We start from the raw sequence: 26,301 nt of genomic DNA, 5'->3' as shown, positions 1-26,301 counted from the left end.
TACATAGGATGAGTCTATATATAATACAGTTTATATATATAATACAAATAGATTTATCATGAAGAATTTGTTCACATCATTATGGAGGCTGATAAGTCCCACAATCTCCCATCTGTAAGCTGGAGACCCAAGAAAGCCAGTGGTGTAGATTAATCCGAGTCTAAAGACCTGAGAACTGGGGAGACAAGTCTCAGTCCGAGAGCAGGAGAAAACCAACGTCCCAGCTCATATGGTCAGGCAGAAGGGGGAATTTTCCCTTTCTCTGCCTTTTATTCTAGCCAAACATTCAACGGACTGGATGATGCCCACTGACATTGGGGAGGACCGTCTGCTTTACTGAGCCCACTGATTAAAATGCTAACCTCTTCCAGAAACACTCTCACAGACACACCCAGAAACAATGTTTAACCAGACTGCTGGGAACCCCATAGCCCAGTCAAGTTAACACATAAAATTAACCATCATAGGGAGAATCTGGACCAGACCTCTCTCCTAGTTTCTGCTGGCTCCTGGCAATCCCTGGCATTTCGTGGCTTGTAGACAAATCACTCCAATGTCTGCCTCTATCTTCCTATTGTCTTCTCTCCACTCTGTCCCTGTGTCTCAAATCTCCCTCTGCCTTTCTCTTATTAGGACACATTTTATTGGATCTAGGGCTCACCCTAAATCCAGAATGATCTTATCTTGAGATCCCTAACTTAATTACATCTGCAAAGACCCTTTTTCCAAATAAGGCCACAGTCACAATTACTAAGGGATTAGGAATTGGACATATCTTTTAGGGGTCGCTATTCAACTCACTACACAGGAGATGTGGAAATATTGACTCTCATAGGCCCGGTGCCCACAACTTAAAGGCATAAGATAAAGAACTAATTGTCTAGAGACCATTCAAGATTATGGAGAGCTGAAGTTGAAACAGGGAGGACTATAGGAACTAGAAAGCCTGCCCAAGGGATACAGACAAATTCTATGGGCATCAACAAGCTGTAGATCAACTGCAGAACTACTCCGAAGACTCTTAATCTCCAATCATTTCTTGCTCCATCATAAATTTACTCCTCATGTCACATCACAACTGCTTTTGATAGTTGATATCCAGAATAAATCTGGAGTGAAATGATACACCGACCAAGCAGTTGGAAGAGTGTTCAGTCTTAGTATTTTGAAACTCCAAGGGAAAATATTGGCTCAATCATGAGGTGCGTTCATCTCTCACTCAGCCATTTACTCATCAAGGAATGATTTGCTGAGCAGCCTGGGGTGTGAAGCCAGAAAATGCAAGGGTCACGTTGCCAGGTTCTCTCCCTCAGGTGATCACTGTGGAGTGGTCTTGCCGCCTCACAACTATTGATATGTGGGTCCAGATCATTCTTTGTGGTGGGGAGGTGCTCTGTGCATTTCAGGACTTGTAACGGCATTCTTGGAAGACAGTATCACCCTCTCCTCTCAGTTGTGACAACCAAAACTATCTCAAACATTGCCAAATGTCCCCTAGGAACAGAATTTCTCTGGGTTGAAAACTACAACTGTAGGGTCACCGGGGTGGAGCTGGGAGACAGGTCAGGTGTTGACCACGAGGAGGAGCTCTCAAGTGAGTCCCAGAGGCCCCAGGCCGTGCGGGCAGGGCGAGGGGCATAAGGAGATCATGGAGGTCCTCAGGGTCCCAGGGATGAGGATGTTGGGAACTTGGGGAGGACGAACAGGGCACAGGCTATTTACCAACTCACTCAGAAAACTCTCATATTCTAACAACGGGCAGGGCCATACCAGCATCCTAAAATGAAAATCCACAGAGTTGGGGCTCAACTCTAGGCTCCTTGCTTATAAATCCAACACCTCTTCCTGCCAAAAGCACGGTGAGCTCCTATTTAGCAGCCTAGATGTTCTCACAGGTACTCACGGATGAGGCTGACGCTGTGGACATCCTTAGCAACAGATGGAGTCAAAGCAGAGCCCTACACTGTTTAAAACACAGGACCTGCACTGAGCCCATCTCTCTTATTCCTTCTCATTTCCCTAAACCACTTGATTCAAATAGCCAGCTTTTGCATTACCTCGCCAGAATAATTGACATCTCAATGTCTTCCTCTCTTTGTCACCCGTTACTAAATATACATTCTCTTCAGCAAAGTTTTCAGATTGACTGGTCCTGACAGACAACACAGATTTCAACATTTACACAGAAGTTGTCTGTCAAAAAGAAAAAATGGAATAGAAAAAAATGCCCTATTTTAGGATGTCTCTTTACTTAAAACGCAGGAGAGAGAGAAGAGGAAGAAATCTCTCCCCGTGCATAACAGCAATTTATGTCAGGATGCACAGTCTTGCCGGAGAGGTTGCTAAGCAACTGCCTGGCAGCATGTCAGGGGCCAAAGGGAGAGGGAAGGTAAAGAGGCACCAAGGCCTGGGCACTGCAGGACATACAGAGACACTTTGGGGACACCTGCCTCTCCTCCTCTCCCCCAACAGATAGGACAACTCATGCATCTCTGTGGCCTTGAAGCCAATAAGAGAGATTCCACACCCAAAGCACAACTTGGAACACAGCCACTGTGGCTGTCATTTTGTTTGCCATCTCTTGTGCATGGAATGAGCTCAAGCTTGGGAGTCAAGCAAAGCTTGGTTTCTCCATCTGTAATGTGGATATAACGGTAGCTACATCACAGTATGGTGGTGAGAATTTTATTGTACTTTCCAGCCTCCTGTCCTTACCTCCTTTACAGCATCCATCATATTACATTGACATTTTCTATTCCTTGTCTGCCTACTCCCACCAGGACTATGCCCCAAGTGCAGGGACCACAACTTCCTCATCGGTCATTGCCCAGTGACTAGGACACTGCCTGAAATACAACAAGGCCTAATTAAATAATTTTATTTTACCTGATCTGAATCAATACCTCCTAGAGTGTCTTGTAAGACCATTCATGCTTTACCTACATTTCTGCCCTCATCTCCAATTGTCCTTGTACCTTCAACCCACTTCCCCAATCCCATCTCAACCTCCATTTTATCAGCACACATCTCTCCATTCCCTGAATGAAACATGATCTCTGAACCATGATTCCCTCTCCCCAACTACTTCTGGTTAATTTCTATTCATCCTCTGAAACCCAAGTCCAATCATGGCCTCCTCCATGAAGGCTCTGTGTGAATTTACCTAGACATCTAATCTACAGGTTGAGAGTATGGCAATATGGAGTGGAGGGGACTGCAACACACTAGAAACCCATTCTGAGCTATTGGAGAGAGAGAAAGAGAGAGAGAGAATGCAAGAGCCATCTTTTTGTGACCTCTGCTATTCCAAGTCTTGGGGTAGTTACTAAAATTTGGCTTGCTGAATATTACACAGAAAGTATGTAACTACATATTACACAGAAAGCAGTAAGTATGGAGTCCCCACCATGTGCCTCAACTTCTAAGTCTCCTACTTTCCTTACTTAATTCTCACAACAGCTCTCTGAGGCAGAGATCATTACCCCTGTCTTCACAAGTGAGAAAACAGCTCAGAGGGAACAAACAACTTGCCCATAGCTAGTCACTGGCAGAGCCAGTATTGAAGACAGAGTTTTTCTCTAAAGTCCATGTTCCTATCATGACAGTATGCTGCCTCAAACATGCCTCAAATGATGGTTCAGAATTCCACAGATGTAGAAGAGGAAGAACAGGGTGTCAGTGGAAGAAACACCAAAGGCAAAGGCATGAAGGGGTGTTGCATTAGGAAAACAGGGAACGTGTAGCATGGCCAAAGAAGAGCGTGAATGCAGACTAACATGGAAAATGTGGCTCAAGAGATTGGGGCAGAAGGTGAAATGCCTTGAGAATCCTTTGCTTGATGCTCAGCCTCATGGTTCCATCGTCCTTACAATAAGCATTTAACAACAGCAACTCAGTCTTTTCTCTGTTAAAGCCAGACCTAATTTCCAGAGGTGGACCTTGGACAGTGTACTTATTTTGTAGTGTTCATGAATGTTACCCTGGTCTTCCCCCATAGCAGAAGCTCCCTAGCTCTTACCATTGTTACTTCACTTTGCCCCAGTCATTTACGAATCCTTCTCCTCTCTCTCCCCCGATTGACCATGAGCTCCTTGAATACAGACATTATTTTGGAAGCATCTCTGTAAAGCCATCACCTAACATGATGCTTACCCCATGACAGGTGCTGACCCCGTGCTCTGTCAATAAGTGAGGCACTGAATCAGTGACTGAGTAAAACAAACCATTTCTCATTTACATCTAAATAACAACTCAGAACTCTTTGAGAAGTCTACCTTATCATTGGAATCAGTAATTAGTACTCAGTACTTAGTATTCTAGTGCTTATATGGGAATATATGGCAGGGATATGGCAGATAAAGTTTTATCGAGCCCAGTGTGGTTTGAAGTGCATGTCTGAATTTGACTCCTCTGGGAATAACATCTCCTTCAAGGGAAACAGTAGGTACTCTTGCCAGGTTTGGGGGTTGCAGAAACCTGAGCTATGGATGCTAATTGGGCTGTTCTTAATTACAGTCATTCTTCATGCTAGGGAGTGGGAAGGGGAGGCAAGCAGAAGAAGGATGTATTTTCAACAACGGCGCTTTCTGTGAGACGTGTGGCCCCCTTTTACAGCAACAAATGGAATTCCTGCCAAGGAGATGGGACTGAATTACAAAGTGCAAATAATTAGGCCCTTAGTTCCTGGAGTTGGGAAAAGGAGCTCTCTGTGCTGCACAGGGGTGGAGAAAGTACCATTCATTTCGAGTTTTTCATCATTTAAAATGATAATTAGTGAGAGATAATATGCCTCAGTAGCCAATTTCATCTCTGATTATTTGCTTGAATATGGTGATTGTGTGGTTTTGTTTTGCTCTCTCTTTGACATGCTTCCTAGAGTCCTTGTGATGTTTTAGGGGGCTGGGGAACTTGTTATTATCTCTGAAAGTAACCATGGAAATATATAATTAGACATTATTCAGGGTAGACCGACCCAGGTTGCAGGAAGTCTCTGTGGTGCAGTGCATTCAACTATGCACCGACTGTCTGCTAACATCAGCACGGGGCTCTTTTCCCACAGATTCCACAGTCCTATCTGGCGGGACTGTGAAGGAGCCCAAGATCAGGCAAGAGGAGACCTGTTTTCCAGTCCCAGCTCTGCCCTGTCTGCAACTGGTTTTATTTCTCTAGAAACTGGGTGAAGAGACCCTAGGAGATTTCAGATGTACTACTCAGAGCTTGCATTTATGTTGTTTTGCATTTCATTTCTTCATTGTAAGTGGCAGATCCCTGACAAATTTCTTCTCTACATTAGAATGGTCAAGTTTACCAAAAATAGGGGGAGGGGAGTTCTGTTTTTGTTAAAATATGTATATTTATTCTGTATATCAAGGGTACATAAGAAGACTGAAAAGAGATCCGGCCATATGCTCTTAAGATCAAACACAAAATATCAGTGATCCAGAATGGCTCTTTGCTTCTAGAGAAGGATTAGGTTATATCATCCATTTGCAAATCTGGAAAGAAGCACTCAATCCAGAAGGATGGGAATTAGGAAGCTACCAAAAGATGGGGGCGGGGGGAGACTGAGGAAGGAAGCTGCCATGAGGGCTGCAATCCCTGGCCAGAATCTAGGCAGGGACAGTGGGACTTCCTCCTGGTTAATGTAATACTCGGGAATGCCATCTGCGAGACTAAGACAAGGAGTCAGTTTCAGATGGTGAGCTCCTTGGAGGTAAGTCCCAGATCCTGAGCACGGCACAGAATGCCTTCTGTGATATGAGCATGGCCCACATTCCCCACTGCTCTGCCTCATCCCTCTCATACTGGTCCCATTGCTTTTCCTCCCTGAACCCTGTTTCAGTCACATTGATCATCTTGGACTTTTGAGAATGCCCTACACTTTTTATCACCTTTGAGACTTTGTCTCTGTTCTTCTTCCTGTCCAGAATATCTTTGTCTTTCCTCTTTGCTGAGATTACTGTAAATTACCCTTTAAAACAAAGCTCAAATATCAATTCCTCTGGGAAACTTCTCTAGTTTGGGTCAAATATACTTCCTCAGTACCTCCGTAATATCCTACATTTATTCCAGTATTGTACTGACCTGGCACATAGTAGGTGCTCAATAAATGTTTAACTGAGTAATTAATTAATATAGTTCTCTCCTGTGATTGCGTAGGATCTCATCTGCTTATTATGTGAGTTGAGTTGATTAAGGTAAGTTGGGAAGACTTGCGTTGGGCTGATTGTGGTTAAACTGAGTGGTGTTGAGTTAGGATTGGATGAACTCAAGGCAAAGAGAAATAGGAATGCCCCCAGCCAGTGAACTAGGGTATAAAACAAGCAAAGCCCTGGCTTCCCACCCTCCATGACATCTCTTTCTCTACAGTACTGTGGGTAGAAGACAGAAAAGCTCAAGTACTTTCATGCAAGGAGCACGGCTGCTACCCTGTCGAGTGGCAGTGAGGCCTGCCAACCTTCTTCTTGATAACACAGCAAGAGAAACACTAACTCCAAACATTAACTAAGGAGCAAGGAAAATTCACATTTGACCTACCCACTGACACTGTCTTTGTCCTAGGACGGAGTCTGAGCTGGCGGAAGGATACTAGTGCTCATCAAGGAGAACTGAGAGGGACTAGAATGGAAATCTCGAGCCAGGCTTCCCAACGGATGGTTCTTCCCAGAAGGGGCCACCTGAGTGGGATGTTAGCCATGAGAAATAACTGTGTGCCTGGAAATGTTTAATTTTGTTGTTCCAAAGGCCATGCCCGTAACTGGTACCCTTTACTAGAGAGTGTTACAAATAGACCCAAGAGTCAGTCAGACGTGGGTTCAAATCCCATCACCTAGATATCATCAAGAAGTTACTAGCTTTTCCAATAGCTATATTTCCCAACATGGGAAGATATTTCACTCTAGTCTCTAAGAGGGACAATCACTAGAGAAACAATTCTACTTTCTCTCTTCCCATTACTATTTTTTTCGAGAAGGGGAGTGATTTATCTGATGGGTAAGTTTGGAAGAGGGAACTTTGGCAAACAAGGATTAGCCCATTCTGGCCTCGGGCCACCACGCTCCCCTACTATATGTTTACAGGCTTATGCTCTCCCCCTGAGGGGGTGATCCATGGCCATGAAAGAGGTGGTAAATACAACTCTGGAAAAAAGTCTTAGGACACCCACAGTGGCCACACATCTAAACTAAAGTTTCCAACCTGCTTTATGTATTTCTTTCTATTTCCCATTTCTTATTCTCAGTGGTCTTGAATGCTATATGGGAGAAGGAAGTCATCCTTCAGTCCCCTCCTCCCCAACAGATATGTTTCCTTGGCCACCTACACAACCACTCCAGGTCCATAAAATGGGACTATCACTGCCTGTCATCGAAGTGTGGTGGGAAATAAATGAAACAGCATATGAAAACAACAGCACCAGGCAGAACACCACCAAATAGAATGTTAGTACCTTCCTCACCTCCACGTTAGGAAAAAAGACATTAATGATCACATGCTATAATGTTCTTGCTCTGTTCTTCTTCTTATCCCAGTCCCATTCTACTCCCTGTCTTATATTCCCTATTTTAATTAAAGGACTCACTTTCCACCCAGTTACCACAGCAGGGAATAGAACCATATCCCCAGCCCCGATGTCTCCTCCAAGCTCCCAACCTGTATCTCTGCAAGAATGTCCCAGGAGCACCCCAAACGTAACATGGAATAGAACTCATCATTGCCTTCTAACCAAGCCCCCAGCCCGTGCCTTCTCTCAGCCACCCGAGCAGAAATCATAATCATCCAGGCTACGTGAGCCACGAGCAGATCCTACTGAAGCTGGCCCCAGATTGGCCCTTCTTACCACGCTTGCCCTGGGTCACATCTTCAGCAATTCCCATCTAGATTCATTCAAGGCCTCCTACCCCTCCCTCCATCCATCACAGATCCTAGAAAGCTCTACCACAATAGCTCCCAGCTTTCTTGTAAGTATGTCCCATCACTTATCATCTTCCCTGCCTGGCTGTAAATTTCCAGAGGCAGGACTGGTGATGTCTACTTCTCTGTATCAGCTTTGTTTCCCACACGAACCTTGGCATAGAGAAGCACCTTAACAGTGTTAGTTAAATTGAAAATGGATTGATCTAACCTCTGTTCCCTGTTTTCTTCTGTCCAGAAATAACCTTATTTCAGTGGCAGCAGTGAAGAGTTGTCAGAAAGTGACATTAGACATTATTAATATCATGAAGTGAAAAATAACGTTGACCTGCAACTGGCTTCTGTTTTTTCCAACCCAATGTTCTAAGTGATCTCAAGCAGCCAGCTGGCAAGTTTCTTAGTTAAAGACCCAAGTGTATCTGTCCAGGTTAAGGTCGGTGTGATAATAGCCAGAGTTTCCAAACTCTGTTTGCAGCAAGCTCTAAGGGAACAAATCACTTCTGTTTCTAAAAAGCAGCATTTGGAAGACCTAATTCTCTGTCTCCAGCTCCACCATGGCTGTGATACTTCCAGTTTATTCAATGGTTTCTGTTTGGGAAAAAAAAAAAAAAATGTGTGCATTTCCCTACCTGATTAAACTGTGAAAAGCCTTTCCTGCCTGACATTCACCCCATGTGCCCTTCTTCACAGATTTTCCCATCTCCAGCCTACAGAGGTCTTGTTGAGTGGTAAGAGAAAGTGAGAAAACGTTGGCACGATTTTAAAAAAAAAAAGCAAAAGAATTCTGACTGCTTCCTGATACTTATTAGTATGAAAAAAACAATGATGGAGCATCACCTTGAAAAATGCTGTGCTGGTACCACATGTACTAAATGTGGAGATTCGCCTTTTGATTGTCATGGTCTCATTAGGAGAAGTCCCAAAAAGGACTTCTGCCCAAGATGCACAGCCAGTCCACCGCTCATTTCTAAGGATAGTCTTTTGTTTGCCCAGGACCGTTGGCAAGTTCAGGCTCGTGTGGAAGCAACTGTGTTGCAGACAGTCTTGGCGACCCCTTATGTCTGCTCAGAACCCAACTCTACACAAGGAAGATTCCTCCCAAACGCCTGCGACTTTGCCTGCACACAGACAAGCTGGAAGATTCTGAAAGTGACTCTCAAAGGAACAAGCAGAGGCGGTGGCTACACACCCCAGCACCTCACACCCCAGGTAGGATCACTCAGAAGTGCTTGTTGTACGCTGGCTTCCAGAGTTCCTCAGAACGATTGAACTCCCATTGCCACAGCAGTAACTTTCATGACAACATCCGCTTTGCTAGTTTCTTCCCTTCCCTGTCTTACTTCGCCCCTCCTTTGCTAGTGTTTCCTGGAATCCTCCTTTAAGTAAATCACCGGGACTCAAATTCTGGTCTCAGAGTTAGCTTCTAGAGAAGCAGAACAAAGATAAGCCCCTGATTTGGATAAGAGTCTTGCTTCAGAGCTCCTCTCCAGAGATCTCCTTTCCCCATGAACAAGGTCTTGGTCATCTGAGGTTTTGGTCAGAGGCAATATCCTGCAGACTTAATCCAGGCATGAGACAGTTTCTCCTTTCTGCCTTTAGGTGCACAGTTTGAAGCTAAAGAAGGGGACGGTCAAGAAAAGAATGATGTATGGAAATGCTGCATCAAATTGAGGTGCACATAGTAACCAAATCATTAGTATTCATTGGGGGTGAAAAGAGGATGGGTCACAGACACCTCAAACTCAAATGCCCCACAGGCATCTTATTCTACAAATGTTTAATAACTATCTTCCACAGGCCTAGGATAGTGCTAGCTGTAGTGTGTCATACACAAGATTCCTTCTGTATGAGAGTTCTCACTAGCATATTCTTTTCTTAATGCAAGTCATAATCATTTTTAAAATAGTCAAAAGAAGAAAAGCAAGAATTTGCACTCTTCCAGTGAAATTCAGGAAATAAACTAAGAGCAGGCTCTCCCTTGAATAAGGTGTAAAGAGAAGAGCCTGCACCCAGCCTCCCAAAGGAGCACGTGGTACCTGCCTTGTGAACCCAATGCTGTTGGCACGGGAGCAACATATCTCCAATGTTCTGAAATGTCTTCAGGTCAGTAACATGAGGATATCATCCAGCAGCCCATAGAGGTGCTTCAGAGTCAACACATAATCCTTACGGTGCTGGAAAAAGAAAACATCCAGAAGACTTTAGAACTAAGCAAAGGGTGCAGTGAGGACCATCTCAATCTGCTTCGTAGTTCCTCAGGCCTGGAATGATTTCTCCACCATGATGGTGCTGTACATGCTACTCCCACTACCTGGAGCTTGCTTGCTGCTCACATCTATCTACTAAACTCCTACTCATTCTTTAGATCCCAAATATTTTGCTGCTGTTCCAAGGATATTTTCTGAGTCCTTCAGAGTGAGTAACACTCCCCTTTATAAAGGTCTCTTAGCTCTCCATGCTTTTATTTTATACCATTTATCAGAGTTGATAACTATGCGTCTATTAGACATGTTTATCTTTCCATGAGATCTTTGAAAGTAGGAACCACATCTATTTTCTGCTGCTCACTGAATCCCCAGCATCTAGTGCAGGGTCTGACTCATAAGTGAGACTCAACAACAGTGACTCTGTAGTTATGCCAATACTACTCTCTGTATTCACCAGCACTGGGTGGACTGTGAGCCAGACAAGATGCTTTCCTAGCTCCATATTCCTCGAAGCATACTCCACAGAACACTAGCTCCAGACATTACACCAAAAGACAAAAAAAAAAAGTGTTTCCTGAATCTGGATTAAATAGGTCCACAAATCCAGATTTTAAGAAAATTGTCCAGGTTTCTTTACTCCTTGGAGCACTTAAAATACTAATGTGAGTGGTGACTCTCAAGATGGAAATGCCCCAGCTCGGCTCCCCTGGATCCTCCACAGCCTCCGGGCACTCGCCCTGGGTGTTGGCCCGTGCATTTTTATTACCTTTGTCAAAATACCCAGCACAGTGCAGGTAAGAAATACGTGTTCGTAAGTGCTGAGATAAAGCGTGGTAGAAGATAGACAGCGTGGGAACAGGCACAGTTTATGCTTGAAAAGCCAAAAGTTTATACAATTTGGGAGACTACTTTAAGAGAAAGAATACAGAAGAATCTTAATTTTGTGCATTTTACAAAAATATGTGACTGTGTAAACACATAAATAGAGATCTTCCTTGAACTCATACCTAAGCTGCTTGACCATCTCTGTGTTCTCTGGCAAGACATTGAAAAGTGTTCTCCATTTCCTCAAGTTTAAGAGCTTCTTGAATGAAGGACCAGGTTTTTTCAGCTCTCTGTATCCACTGCTGTCTTCGGTAAACACCATTTTTATCTGAGCAACATCCCAGCACACAGTAGGCACTCTACCAGTGGCTGATTGATGATGGAAGGAAGGAAGGTAGGAAAGAAAAGCTGACTTGGTCTAAAGAGAGAAACCTGACTTGGTTTATTCTCTGAGTACCAGAATCTTTAGAGTTTCTCATGACAGGAAGTTCGCTTGACTGAAGTGTGGAAGATTTATGAAGAATCTCTCTTTTTAAATTAACTAGAGGACAGTATAAAGGCCAGAAATAAGTTACGTTCTTCAAAATGCCATGATGTGTAAGGGAGCCTCCAACTTCTCTTCTTGGATCTCCGTCTCTTCCTCCTGTATCTTCGGTAACTCTTTAACCTCCTCTAGTTCCTTCTGTCTTGGGAAGCTAGGGAGACTGCACACTTCATGTCAGAGCCGGAAACAATCTTACCGTGAACGTTAGTTATATCTGCGGACAATTCATCTACATGAGGTCTAGCAGTGAAAACATGGCCTCGAGAGTCAGCAGTTGCACACATTCAAACCCCCTCGAAGCTGATTAAAGACACTCATCCCTAAGCCCCACTCTGGACCAATCAAATCATAATATCTGGCAGTGGGGTCCAGGCGTGAGGATGTTTTAAGAGCTCCTTATGTAAGTATAATGTGCTACCAGGTTGGAGAATTGCTGGACTAGAGAAACTGATCCTGCTTCCAAGATCAGCTCTTAATTCATTATGCCAACATGAGTAGCTCACTACATTGTCTGGGCCTCAGTTTTCTCATCTGTGAAACATGTGGGATGAATGATGTCCTGTTTAGAGATAAAATGAAGTCTCATTACTTGGGAAGTGTAGGATTTTTTAATATAACAAACACTTTTGTAGCTATGACAAAGGCAAGACACTCTGGAGAGTAAAAAGAGGAAGGGGGACCCCTGCCCTCAAGTAGTTTATAAACAAGCTTTGAATCCATCAGTTACCTGAGAGCAAAAGGCAGAGAGACACTGGTTGGATGGATGGATGGATGGATGGATGGATGGACAGACAGACAGATAGAAACGTTTTCCTTGTGAAAATGTTCTACATATAATTTGATTGCTTACATCCCCTTCTAAATCCTAGCACTGCCCTGATGTGAATCAGGGAGAAATAAAACATACTGTCATGCAGGTTACAGGAAGATGTAAATCACAATTTTATTTTTGTGTTGCTTCTTTTATGGACATAAAGCACATAAAAGTAGATTTATTATAATTCTTGAATCAAAAAGCACTATCACCAGTGGTCCATGCCTTAATTTATTTTATTTGTTATGATTTTAGCAGATAAACAGCATTCACAGATCCATCGTGCAATCCATGAATAAGAACGTTACCCTTTACTAGGACTCTTATCCCATTTCCTAGCCTTCACCACTCAGCCAAGTCCAGAGATAATAATCATACTAAAGTTTGTGTTTTTCAAACTTTGTTTAAAACAAAATATTCATCATATGCTCACATCCATGCACACAAGCACCTGTGTCTAAATTATGTATGATTTAGTTTTGCTCATATGTTGACTTTACAAAAAGGCTGTCATGCTACAGGTAATCTTCTAAGTCTTGCTTTTTAACTAAACATTATGTTATTAAGATTCATCTGTTTTTGTGTGTAGTTCATTCATTTTCACTGCTATATAATATTCCACGCATGAATGTACCACCATATTTTCATCTGCCTCCTTTAGTGGCATTAGGGTGGTCTCTAATTGTGTACTGTTACAAAAGGGCCACTATTAGCATTCTTAAACCTGTCTCCTGATACACATGTGCAAGGGTTTCTCTTCAGTGCATACCCAGCAGTGCAATTACAAGGTTGTAGATAATGTACATGTTTAAGCTCACAAGCTAATGGGCAATTGTTCTCCAATGTGGATAGTCTGGGTTAAAGTCAACCATAAACGTGCCAGGAAGCTTAAAATAAGAATGCAATTATTTGTTTAACAAACATTTATGAAGAGCATACCAGGCGTTGTGCTTGATGCTGCGGGTAAAATGATGCAACAACAGAAAAGGGTCCAGCACCTCACTGGGGCTGCACACAAGCAGAGGGGAAATTAGAACAGAAGATGATGAGTGAACAGAGAGGGAACTATCAGGGCTCTGCAAGAGCAGAGAAGAAGGGCTTCTAATTCTAATTGGAAGTCAGAAATGAGACCAAGAAGGAACAATATAAGTCATTTAGTCCGATCCCTTCATTTTCCAGGCAAAGACATAAATGCCAAAGCGTAAAACACAGGGAAAAGTGAGCTGTGGATGATCAAAAGGGCATTATCTATAAACAAGAAGTAATACAAAGCTCATGTGGATAGTCTGAGTTAAAGTCAACCATAAATGTGCTTATGTTGTTGTGTTGTTGTGTCGTTATGTTGTGAGTGTTGTGACTTTTAAATGGAATCTCTATGTAAAGATTTAGCATAGTGCCAGACACATGGTAAACCACTAAGTAATGTTAACTATTATTATCATCCAAGATGATGCGTCAATTTTGGTTCAGGTAATTTGGTGAACAAAGGTCCATTCACTAAGATGGGGAGGAGAGAAAGAGGAGATTTGGGGGCAGTGGAATGACATCAGCTTTAGTCAAGTGATATCTGAGATACTTATATGCTGGAGGCTGTTGGGTAGAAGTCGGAAATCCAGAGAGAGAGATTTTTGGGGCCATCAATTGGAACTTTGGGGAAAGATGTCATCACTAGAACTTTGGGGAAAGATGTCATCACCCGGGCATAGCAGGCGTAAATGAGAGGACTGAAGGCAGAACACTGCAGAATATTAATACTGATATGGGCAGAGACAGTAGAGCCCACAAAGAAGGCCTGAGAAGTGAAATGAGAAACACCAGGAGATCATGAGGGCAGGAGCACGGAAGCCTAGGGGACAAAGCATTTCAAGGAGGAGGTAACACTGCCAAATGCCAGGAAGAAGTCCAGAAAGGGGACATTGGAATTACCAAGAAAGACAGTATTGGAGACCTTGAGAAATTCAGTGCCAGTGAAGTGATGAGGGCTGAAGCCTATATATCCCTGATATATGAAGAAGAGAAGGGAATGGCTGATACAGGCAGACAAGGGAAAAAGAGGTAACTAGAGGAAGCATGGGCTCAAATAAATAATCTATTTTAAAGATGCAGAGACAAACATAATAAGAGGTTGAGGGGGAAAGCCAGTGGGAAGAGAATTTGAAAATATAAGAGGAGCCCTTAACTGACAGAATACAAACCTCCTTAGTGGGGAGAATCTAAGCCCTCTTCCATTATTGCTGGAAGCTGGACGATCTTCGCTTTGGAGCTAATTAATAGTTTCCTTTAGCTCCAGCCTATTTAGACAAAGGAGCTATTCTAGATAACCAAGCATTATCTTTGAGTCTTTCAGATCCAACATTTGTAACTTTTACTAATACAATATTCCCCATTGTTCCATAGAAACTGAGAATCAGAAAGAATCATCTGGTGTCTAACCGCCTCACGTTACTAATGAGAAAACTGTCATCCTAGAATTCTATTCCACTTAATCAAGGTGACAATAAACATTATAATAAATTAGTGAGAGAAATAAAAATGATGCCCAAGGCTTATGAATCCTAGTTTAAAAAGAGTCCATTCACTCATTCAACATGTACTGAGCACATAAAACTCAGACAAAATCTCTGTCCTCATGGCAATACAAGATGATTTCCACTAGATTTTCAGTCACATTTATCTTTATTTCTCTTCAAAAAATAAAACAACAAATTTCCTAGGCTCCTTTAATGAGACTAGAGTCAATTTTCGCCTCATTATGGCACTGAGACCTTTCAGCCTCCATTTGCTTAAGTGGTATCAACTTAGAAAGGCTTATAACACTGGACATTGGGCACAGCAAAGGAGGGCACCAACGTCAACTGCACCCTTACTCTGTCCGTCACGATTCTGCCATGTTCCAGCTGTTCGACCTTGGATCTCTGCTTCTTTTCCTCAAACACGCAAATATTTCTTATAATTATTTGAAGAGCAAAAGGGATAATGTAATTTCTTGGCATATAGCGGACGTCCAGTAAATATTGGTAGGAGATAAGTTTGAAAATTTCAGACACGGATGAAGAGTGTTCAAACAAAACCAAAGAATCAAAAGAGAACTTAGACATCATCTTGTCCAACAAAATTGCTTTCGGGAGGCTCTGAGTCCCAGGGAGGCATGGAGACCCATCCAGAGTGCCATGACCAGTCAGCAGCCTCACCGCACCTGGAACCTGCATATTTCAATTCCCAGCCAAGAGCTTTTGGTAAATGCCAAGTCCTATTGTACCTTGAAGGGCGGTCTAAGGAATCTAGGCTTTGTCCTGCAGAAAATGGAGGCCTATCAATGGTTTTCAATAAGTGACATGATGAATTGCCCATCAGGATTTGACATCAAATGTGTGCAATAATTGGCAAGGACCAGGACTGGGAGAAGAGTCCCTGCCCTCCAGATGAGAGTCTCCGTCTATCTGGTGAGCTCTATTTCTAAATCTAATAAACTATAAAAACTTTGACTTCCAACAGACACCTTAAAATAATCAGAATCCATAAAAATGCCAAGAGATGCACAAATCCAGTTTCCACATGCCTGCTCCAGCTCCAGCAGGATCCCGAGTCCCAGAAAGCACTTGGTTCGCATTGAGCTGATCAAAAAACATCAGTGAAAACATACTTCATCTGTGGACATCATTTTTCTTTGGTACACAGTGGCTTTCACTCCTGACCAAAAAAAAACCCCAAAATAAAAAGAAAAAAATGAGAAGTAAAGTCTTCATATCAAAGCCTTATTGATTTTTTTTCATTTACAAAAACTCAACCATGCTTGTCTATTAAAAATAAAATGTCTAAGGGCCTGAACTTATGTCGCGCCAAGGACCCAAACTTTCTGCTGACTTCAAGGAGAGCTTCTCGGTTAGAACAAGAGCAAAAGAGGCCAAAAGAGGGCTGAGAAATTGAATCCCAAACCCAGGTCTTCAAAACCTTGCTTTCTTGTTGTACCCCCACACTCCATGAAGTTTCGAGTTGAAATATCACACAGGCGGTAGCAAAGGGCTTTCTAAGAAATGCCACGTTATGAGTAAAGCAAGACAGTCAACAGACATTTGAGTACCTAGCGTGTTACAGGCTTGCACCACCAAAGGCAGAACAGATGACTTTCTACCTTTCTAGACTCATTGCCCATCATCCCCACCATCTACCCCATACTCCAACCATCCAGACTGCAATTTTCTGTCCAAATGCGAACGTGACATTGGTCATAACCTCTCCAAGCCTTTGCTTATATTTTTACCCTCTCATCCTTCAACACCCAGCCTTAATGTCTGAGATCAGTCTGGGCACACTGAAATTATGTTTAAATGTCTGCTTCCTCCATGATCATGGGGACTAACTCCACAAAGACACCGGACCTTATTCACTTTGTACCTCTCGCATCTATCACATTCCTTGAAAAAGTGGGTGAACGATAGATGTTTCTTGAAGAATGCATGGGCAAATGAAGAAAGGATGAATCAAACAGATTCTGCCATCAAGGAAGTGTCTAGAAGGGGAGTAGTAACAGAAATCCTAAGCAAAGTGGTAAATATAATAAGGAGTACTCAGAGAAAGCTTTTAGACACAGAGACTGGAGAGTAGCTATTGCTGGGGGATCAAGACAGGCTTCATGGAGGAAGTGGCATGTGAGCCTGACCTTGGAGGATGTCTGAGGACTGAACCAACTAAATGAAGCAGGGCACTTGTAATAGTTAAAGGTAACATAAGCAAAACACCAGATCCCTAGTGGGAACTAAGTAAATGGCAGCTAATAATAATAATAAAAATACTCCAGCTAGTCTCAAAAAGCATGTCAGTTGTTAGTGTTTTAGTTTATTTCTCTCATACTTTTACAATTGCAACACTAGAGTCTCTGGCCATATCAGTTTGAAATTGGTATGTCTTACCAATGATGAAGTCGTCACATTAACAGCTTCTGCACAGACGGTTGTGGAATATATTGGGCTCCTGGATTGTTGAGCCTTGGGCCAAGCATTAATTCCTAGACCTTGGTTGAATTGGTAAAGCCATTTCTTGTGCTCATACTCTATTCTTTATGGTCAAGAGTGAGCTCAGATTTTTCACCAGGATGGGCCCAAGACAGACAGGCATCCCTCCTTTCAATCAAAAAGTCTTCCCTCTACAAGAGGAAGTCAAGACACACCTTGAACTTTCATCTTGATGACCTTTGGTTAGCAAAGAGTGACGGAGGGCTCTTGCCCTTTATATAAGATACATAATAGATATTGCATCTACTCCTAAAATGGCTGTGGATTTTTTCCAACCCACATCTATTTATAAGGTACCCATATCATTCTCGGTTCTGAATGGAGTTGTAGTGAATGTGGAGGCAGTTCTCTCAAAGGCTCTCCTGGCTCCAGTCTCCTTCCTACAGTTCATCCTCATGTGACACCAGCATGGTCTTGATGAAACACCGATCTCCTCACGTCACTGCACTGCTCCAAAGCCCTCCATGGCACACCATCCTCTTCTGCAATGGTTTTCAAACTAGGCTCCACTGAGCCTCAGACATCCCTCAGTCAGCCTACGAAAGTTGTCCACTTTGTGGAGGGCGTAGGATGGAGGGCACAGCAGAGAGATGAAACCTTAAATGACAAGTTTGCCATTTTAAAACCAGTGGCCTACTGTTAAAAACAAAACGAAACTCACTGAAGATCACTCAGGGCCTTCCCATTCTCACTACTATTTCCTCACCTGCCCAGCCTGTGGCCATGCCCTATGTATGCAGCTAATGCCTCCCCAAATAACTCTGTCTCAAAAGTACTGGCCCAGATGTGTGTAATCAACATCTGTTTACATATGCCCCCCCTCACTGTCCAACTCCATTCTCCCCTGAGAACTCACCTTCACCCTTTAACACCCCGCTCATGTCTTGTCCTCTATTAATCATTCGTCTGCTCTCCCGGTAGAGGTTAGATGCTCCCTCCTCTCTGTTCCCTTGATCTTTTTGCACATGCAATAAGGAGCCTCATCTGAGTACTTGATATCTATTCTCCACACTTACAGAGTTGAAGAGGGAAACAAAATGATCTTACAAAAATCATCACAAATAAACTGTTAAAAAAACAAAACATTTCTTGTTGTAACACTAGACTCTATTCCCACCATCAAATCTATGTTCTTGTTGATTATTCTATGCATGCCAAATATTTAAAATTTTTTACAAATACTACAGGAACTGTTTGCAAAATGAAATTGTAAGTCTTGCAAAGATAGAGAATTCCATGAACTCAATAGAAGCAATGTCAGCAAATTCTATGTCAAAGCATAGGATACCCATTGACAGATTAGAATTTAATTGAGATAGACAGTTATCAAGTGAAAAAGATGAAATCTACCATATGAACATGCACCTCAAAAGAATTATATGACTATTAAAGGATTAAGAGTAGCCATTGTTAAAATTGATGAATCCTTTAGAAAACGTGACACTTTAAATTAATAAGGGTAAGCTAACTATTGTAACAAACCACCTCAAAATCTCAGAGGCGTAATACCTCTGAGTTTAACAATGGTGAGTTTCTCACTCAAGACATGGTCTAAGGTGGGGAGATCCGGGTAAGCTGGGGTGGAAGGGAGGTTCTCCTCCACTCAGACTCCTTCCATCCATGAAGCTCTGACCTCTTCTCAACCAGGGATTGGCAATCTGTCCTGTAAAGACTAGATAGCAAATATTTACAGCCTTCAGGTCACCTGGTCCCTGTCACAACTACTTAACTCTGTCATTGTAGCATGAAAGCAGTCATGGACAATACATAAATGAATGGGCATGGCTGTTTTCCAATTAAACTACATTGACAAAAATAAGTGGAGGGCAAGTTATGGTCTACTGGCTGTGGTTTGCGATTCCTGTTCTAGAGCTTCATCCTTCTCTACTCAAAAGGTAGAGAAGAAAGAGAAAAGAAAGACAAGGCACATCTCGTAAGATTATTAACGCTTCTACAGTCCATGCTGGAATACTAGCCATATTAGGAATTCTTCCTGTATTTGTCACTGATCTACCCTAAATATATAGAGAAGTGCAGATAGCTAATCAATAAATATCTAGTAAGTGGAATTATTGAATGCACTTATATTAATATGATTTTGAAAAGCAACATATACACTTAGCCATTTTGTGAATTTTAAAAATTACAAATAGTAGCTAATGTTTACTGATCATTTAATATATACCAGGTACTGTTCTAAATCTATTATGTGCTATATATCATTAAGTTTCTCACAACAACCCTGAGAAGTTCCATTGCTAAAACTTATTTTTTTCAGATAAGATAACTGAGGCATGGGAAAGTCAATCACAGTTCTAATTAAAACCTAACTATGGTTCAGTATAAGTCAAATGCACTTACTTTCAAAATTTATAATTTTATGATTCTGAATTAAAATCTCATTCAAACCCTTTTCCTACATCACTTAATATGACAGTTTCTTCTTTTAAAAGTAAATTCCCTTCAGGTGTCTTTTCTTGGTTTCAACTGTTCTCCCTTATTGAGTACCTCCTGTGATGTTTTGCAAGTGTGCCCATTATCAATTTATTGCCTCTCAACTGCAAATGAACCCTTCAATGCCAGCCCTGCAAAAAAACTGAGCTGGGCCCTTTAAATATATTTTCCATTGTTAACTGTGCCAACAGAGGGCGCTGAAGAAAGCTTACAAGAGGAACTACGTTCTCAGAAGACTCCTGCACAAGGTGACTTCTCCAGCACCCCCCAGGGTTGTGAGGGCTGAGTTAAAGAGAAAAGGAATATAAAACAGTTGACACACGGGGCTGGCCCCAAGGCCGAGTGGTTAAGTTCGCACGCTCTGCTGCAGGCAGCCCAGTGTTTCGTTGGTTCAAATCCTGGGCACGGTCATGGCACTGCTCATCAAACCATGCTGAGGCAGCGTCCCACATGCCACAACTAGAAGGACCCACAACGAAGAATGTACAACTGTGTACCGGGGGTCTTTGGGGAGAAAAAGGAAAAAAATAAAATCTTAAAAAAAAAAAAACAAAACACAACATGCACAAGTCATCTGGATTCCCCTCCTTAATGAGTAATCAGACCTGCGTTCAACACTGTGAAGGATTTGCAGCAGGATGTGGGGATGAAAGGCGTATAAAAAATTTTTTCTCTCTCTTTCTGTTATTTTGGGAAGGAAAATACCAGTGTCCCATGACACTCTTGCACATGAGAGTGATTATTAGATGTGTTACGATTATACATTTACAGGTCAATGAGCATAAACATTCACTATTTAGCTCTTTTGTTGGGAGAGCAAAAATGGAAACAACACCATGGAAATCCGAGGCCTAATGTCCTGTAACCTTTATTTGCTAGACCTGCAATCATCTGAGAAAGCAGATTCTGAGGTTGAATGTTTTGTTTTTGTTTCATTTGTTTCTTTGTCTACTTTTATTGAGAGACTGCTTTTATGGGATAAGAAAAAAATAAAGAGGTATTCAAAATATATAAGAATTATTTATCAAGCTTGAAAAGCAAATCATTTCTGATCATCAAACTGGAAAAGTGAAGAGGTATAACTTACACAGTACATTGAGAAAATTCAGTTCAAAGAGATTATGGAATTTGCTCAGTGAGTGACATATCCAGGATTTTAGCCCAAGAGTTGATTGGCTCAGAACATACCTTCTTGCCCTGACATTGTGAAACTTCCCTTACAAAGTCTTGATGACAATAACATTTGGTAAAAATCAGATTCTAAACCCAAGTCTGCCTGACTTCATAGCAAATACTTTTGCCACTATAAGGGGAAGAGAAGAGGGGGGCGAGAAGAAAGAACCAAGAACAGTATTTACCATGCACTTCAGATTATAACCTACTCTAAGTCAAGAATTTTGGTCACAAGTAACAGAATTCCAAGACCCATGAGCTCAGCAAGTTGCAATAAAGAGAATTTATTGACTCATGCAACTGACAAGTCCTGGGACAAGGCTGCCTTCAGGCATAGCTATATACAAGGACACAAATAATGACAGTAGTACTCCATCTGTCTGCCCACTGACGTTCACCTCTGGTTCCCTTTGTTAACAGACTTTATTTTCTTACTATAGTCAAGCTTTCTCCACATGGCAGGCAAAACAGCCACCCCCAGCCCCAGGCCTACACGCTTACAACACTTGATTCAAAAGAGAAAGACAGCTCCTCATCTATCGCCAACATGGAAAAGTCCAGGGAAGGTCTCCAGCCGGCTGAAAATCACTGGACCCTTCTAACCACCTGGAAGTGTGAGGCATCACCAACATCTCTTGGAGGAGGAAGTGAGTACCCGAAACCCCGGGATATTGATGAGAAGTTATCACTACATTCCTAATACACACATGCATACAAGCCAACATTACAACACAATTCCAACATCCCCCAAATTGAATATTCTAACTGATAAAACATGCAACGTTTTAATATGTAAAACCAGCTAAATCACAATTATATTGTTCTGCTGTAGAACAGACAGCACAAATTTTTCATCAAATGAGAAATCAAATAAAATATAAATTATTAACTCTATATTACATAGAGATCTATTATCTTGACCTCAGGAGTCTTGCTCACCACCATGCTTTGTCTTGTTGTGTGAGCTTGGATATTATAATGTGCGTGTGGTATTGAGAGATCGTGATGTTATGATATTTTTGTCAAACCTCCAAAGCACTTTGCTTCTGCATCCTCAGAACACTGTATGTCTTTAATGCTGCGTGATTCTTCCCCACGTTAATTGGCACCTAAATGGATACCCTAAGCTCTGACATATATCTCTATATGTTAATGAACACTTCTGAAAGCATGTTCACATTCCATGGGGCACATGCCCTCAAGGTGATAAATGTAAAAAGGTTCAATGGCTAAAAGCATGCTATAACATTCTCTTAGATAATGATAATCTGAAATAGTGGATAAAACTCTCTGAAAACTGTAGTAAAAAAGAGCTGCTCAGCTTTTTCTAAAACCGTGATGTCTTCACTGAGATTTCCCTACGAGCAAAGGCTGAGACATAAATTTACACAGACAGTTTGCAAGGTGACCACAGGAAGCAGGAGGGGAGAAATGGTGAGACAGGGAAGGAAGAAAGGGAATCAATGCTGCTTACTGAGCTGCTTAGCACTATGGTCACGTGGGGACTGATGTTCAGAGGGAACCCATAAGGAACAGTGTGGAATGCCCTCAGACCTGTCTCTCTAACTACAGGAAGCTAGCATTCATCCACCACCTCTGATCCCCCATTGATGGAGGGTTGACCCCAAAAGCATCAGCTCTCTCACACCCCCGGGCACCTTCACAAAGGCCAAGGGATCTGCTGCAGCTTAGGAGGAAGCCATGAGACAGTAAAGCAGAGGAGAAGCATGAGATACTGCTGTACAAGCAGGAGGCAGGACCTTCAGCAGGTGTGGAACCGTCCACCAAGGCCGTGTTGAACTCAAACGTGGGAAAGAGAAGATGACAGAGGAGATTTTTTAAAAATATGCTCATGTAGGGGCTGGCCCCGTGGCTGACTGGTTAAGTCCCCGCGCTCCACTGCAGGCAGCCCAGTGTTTCGTTGGTTCGAATCCTGGGCGTGGACATGGCACTGCTCATCAAACCACGCTAAGGCAGCGTCCCACATGCCACAACTAGAAGGACCCACAACAAAGAATATACAACTATGTACTGGGGGGCTTTGGGGAGAAAAAGGAAAAAAATAAAATCTTTATAAAAAAAAATATGCTCATGTATTTTTTTCCAAACTTTTTTGAGCATAGAATCCTTGCTGTGTGAAACACCTTTCAGCATCACACACAATTTGGAAAATACTCTGTTAGACCATTGTGCACAAAAGGACCGAGAAGAGACAGATTTCCAGAATAGCAGAGAAAGGATCTCCAAAACTCTACTCTTCTACAAAGGCAACAAGAACACTGACAAAAAAAAATCATCAAGACAAATTTTTCACAACTCTTGAAATTAACAAATTTCTTGCAATAATCCCAGCAACACTTATTCAAGAATAAAATAGCTGAATGTCAGTCAGAATAAGGAGGTTTGTGATGTTTTAACTCACCCTATTTCCATCCCTTTCTTCCCAGCTCTACAGGAACCTTGAAAACCATCTGCCTTGGATTTTCAGTAGCTGTGAAAACAAGCAGCTGAGCAGACACTGAGGGGACACATGGGGTTTGGAGCTCTTCAAAAAGTCCTCTCCCCATCACATTGCACTATGTCACCTATCTGGCAGCTCCCTGGAAAAGCCCCATTCACAGAGCTCTTCATTATTTGACCTAATTCAGAGCTTACACCATGAGAAAAGTCCCATCCCTGGGGTGTTTGTCAAAAACAATCAGTGGTCAAGAGAATGAGAAGATAAGCTGCAGACTAAGAGAAAATATTTGCCAAGGACACATCAGATAAAGGACTGTTACCCAAAATATACAAACAACACTTAAAACTCAACAATAAAACATCAATAACCTGGTTAAAAAATGGGCAAAAGATCTGAACAGAAACCTCATCAAAAAAGATATACAGAAGGAAAATAAACCTAAGAGAAGATGGGAAACATCATATGTTATTAGGAAACTGCAAATTAAGATAACAATGAGACATCACTGCATACCTACTGGAATGGCAAAATGCAAAACACTGACAACGCCAAGTGCTGGAGAGCATGTAGAGCCACAGGAACTCTCATTCATTGCTGTTAGGAATGTTAAACTCTACACTTTAGAAGATGGTTTGGCAGTCTCTCACAAAACTAAACATATTCTTACCATACAATACAGCAATTGCCCTCCCTGGTATTTACCCAAAGGAGTTGAAAACTTACGTCCATACAAAAATCTGCACACACATGTTCATAGCAGCTTTATTCATAAGTGCCAAAACTTGGAACCAACTAAGATGTCCTTTAGTAGATGAATGGATAAATAAACTGTGGTCCATCTAGACAATGGAATATCATTCAGCTCTAAAAAGAAATGAGCTATCAAGCCATGAAAAGATATGGAGAATCTTAGGCTTCATACTGTGTGATTCCAACTATATGACATTGTGGGAAAGGCAAAACTATGGACTCTGTAAAAAGATCAGTGGTTGCCAGGGGTCAATGGTGAGGAAGGGATGAAGAGATGGAGCACAGAGGACTTTTAGGGCAATCAAACTACTCTGCATGAGACTATAATGGTGGATACATGGCATTATGAATTTGTCCAAACCCATAGAACCATAGGGTTCACCAAGAGTGGGCCCTAATGTAAACTGTGGACTTTGAGTGATAATGATGTGTTAATGGAGATTTGTAGATTGTGACAAATGTACCACTCTGGTGGGGATGCTGATAATGGAGAGTTTTTGCATTTGTGGGGGCGAGGGATATATAGGAACTCTCTGTGCTTTCTGCTCAATTTTACTGTGAACTTAAAACTGCTCTAAAAAATAAAGTCTATTAAAAAATAAGAGTCAATTGTTTACTATTGCAATGCAGAGCTGGAGGTGGTAATGCCAGTTGGGGAGAAAAAGAGGCTAGCCAAAAAACTTGAAAGATCTGGGGTTTAAGATGCTCATGGGGACTTTGAAAAGCTCCAATACATTGCTGAGATCTAGAGGGCCAAATACGTGGGTAGAGATCTACTCATTCCCAGGAAAGACTCAAGAAGCCCTCATCTCTCCCTCCTGGCTCTCCTTGAGGCTCAGTGCAAGCAGGAAATTATGCCTAAGGTAGAGTTCCAAACTGCTAGAATATTGAAGCTAAGTCCAGACACACACACAAACACGGCTCTTTGGCAAACTGTGAGAGACTTACTGCTTCAAGGCACTTAAGGAAACTTCCTCTAGTCTTGACTTGACCACTAAACTAACTGGACACAGACTTCAGTGGCTGCACGTGAGCAAGAATACAGACTTTAGACAATCAGTTCAGAAAGGTCATGAAATAAACAAATAGTTTCAGGAACATCAACAAACAGCAACAACAAGAAACCCTGGCAAGAGGGGAGTCACATTTCCAGAATAGCCACGTCAAATTATTTAAAATGTACAGTTTTCAACAACATAAAAAATATGACACATGCAAAGAGATGGGAAAGCGTGTCCCACGGCCAGGAAGGAAAATCAATAGAAACTCTCCCTGAGGAAGCATGGAGTTTGGACTTACTAAATAAAGACTTTACGTCACTACTTAAATCAATTATTATAGTATGTTCAAAGAAGTAAATGAAAGTATGAGAATGAGGTCTCATCAAACAGAGAGTATCAGGAAAGAGATAGAAATTATTAAAACATAGAAATTCTGGAGCTGAACAGTAAAATAACTGGAATGAAAATTTCACATGAGCAGCTCAATAGTAGATTCAAGTTAATCGAGAGTCAGAAACCTTGAAGATAGAGCCCTGGCCTCTATGTTGCCCTGTGGGGAAAAAGAGGTATTTAAACAGATAATCAATAATAAGAATAATAACAGTATGATGCTAATGAGAAGCTGAGAGGGCAAAGAAGTTCCCTGCAAGAAGACGAATGGGAGGTTGGAAAAGACAGACATGGAGGATGTGCACTGTTGACTGTAAGTTACCCAAGTTGGTACCCAAACCTTTGCCTGATTCTGTGTTAGGGCTCAGAAAAGGAGAGGTTGAGATACAACAATATGGTGCAGCCACATGCTTATCTTTCCTGAATTTATTATAAAACCCTATGCCATTCCCAATCAATTATTGATTGTTGAAGGATTTTTTAATAGGATTGCACAGAAGGTATCTTGGCATCTACGTCACTGCGCAGAGAGGAGCCATTTTTTTGACTCCTAGCAGGAAATGACTCTTGCCGCCAATGGGTTTTCGAATGCCTCCTCCCAGTGCTGCAGCAAGCTGAAGCGCCACTGCCAGAGAGAACAGACCTGTTCAACAGACTGCAAAATCAGTCCCCAGGAGCTCATGCAAGACAGAGAGCTACAATATCACACAACCACAGCCAGCATTTGCCACTGTACTGAAGGATGCAGAAGCTTCTGGA

This window comes from Equus asinus, chromosome 12 (assembly GCF_041296235.1).
Source record: "Equus asinus isolate D_3611 breed Donkey chromosome 12, EquAss-T2T_v2, whole genome shotgun sequence".
Lineage (NCBI taxonomy): Eukaryota > Metazoa > Chordata > Mammalia > Perissodactyla > Equidae > Equus > Equus asinus.
The sequence above is the reverse complement of the archived record's forward strand: the minus strand, read 5'-3'. Positions refer to the sequence as shown.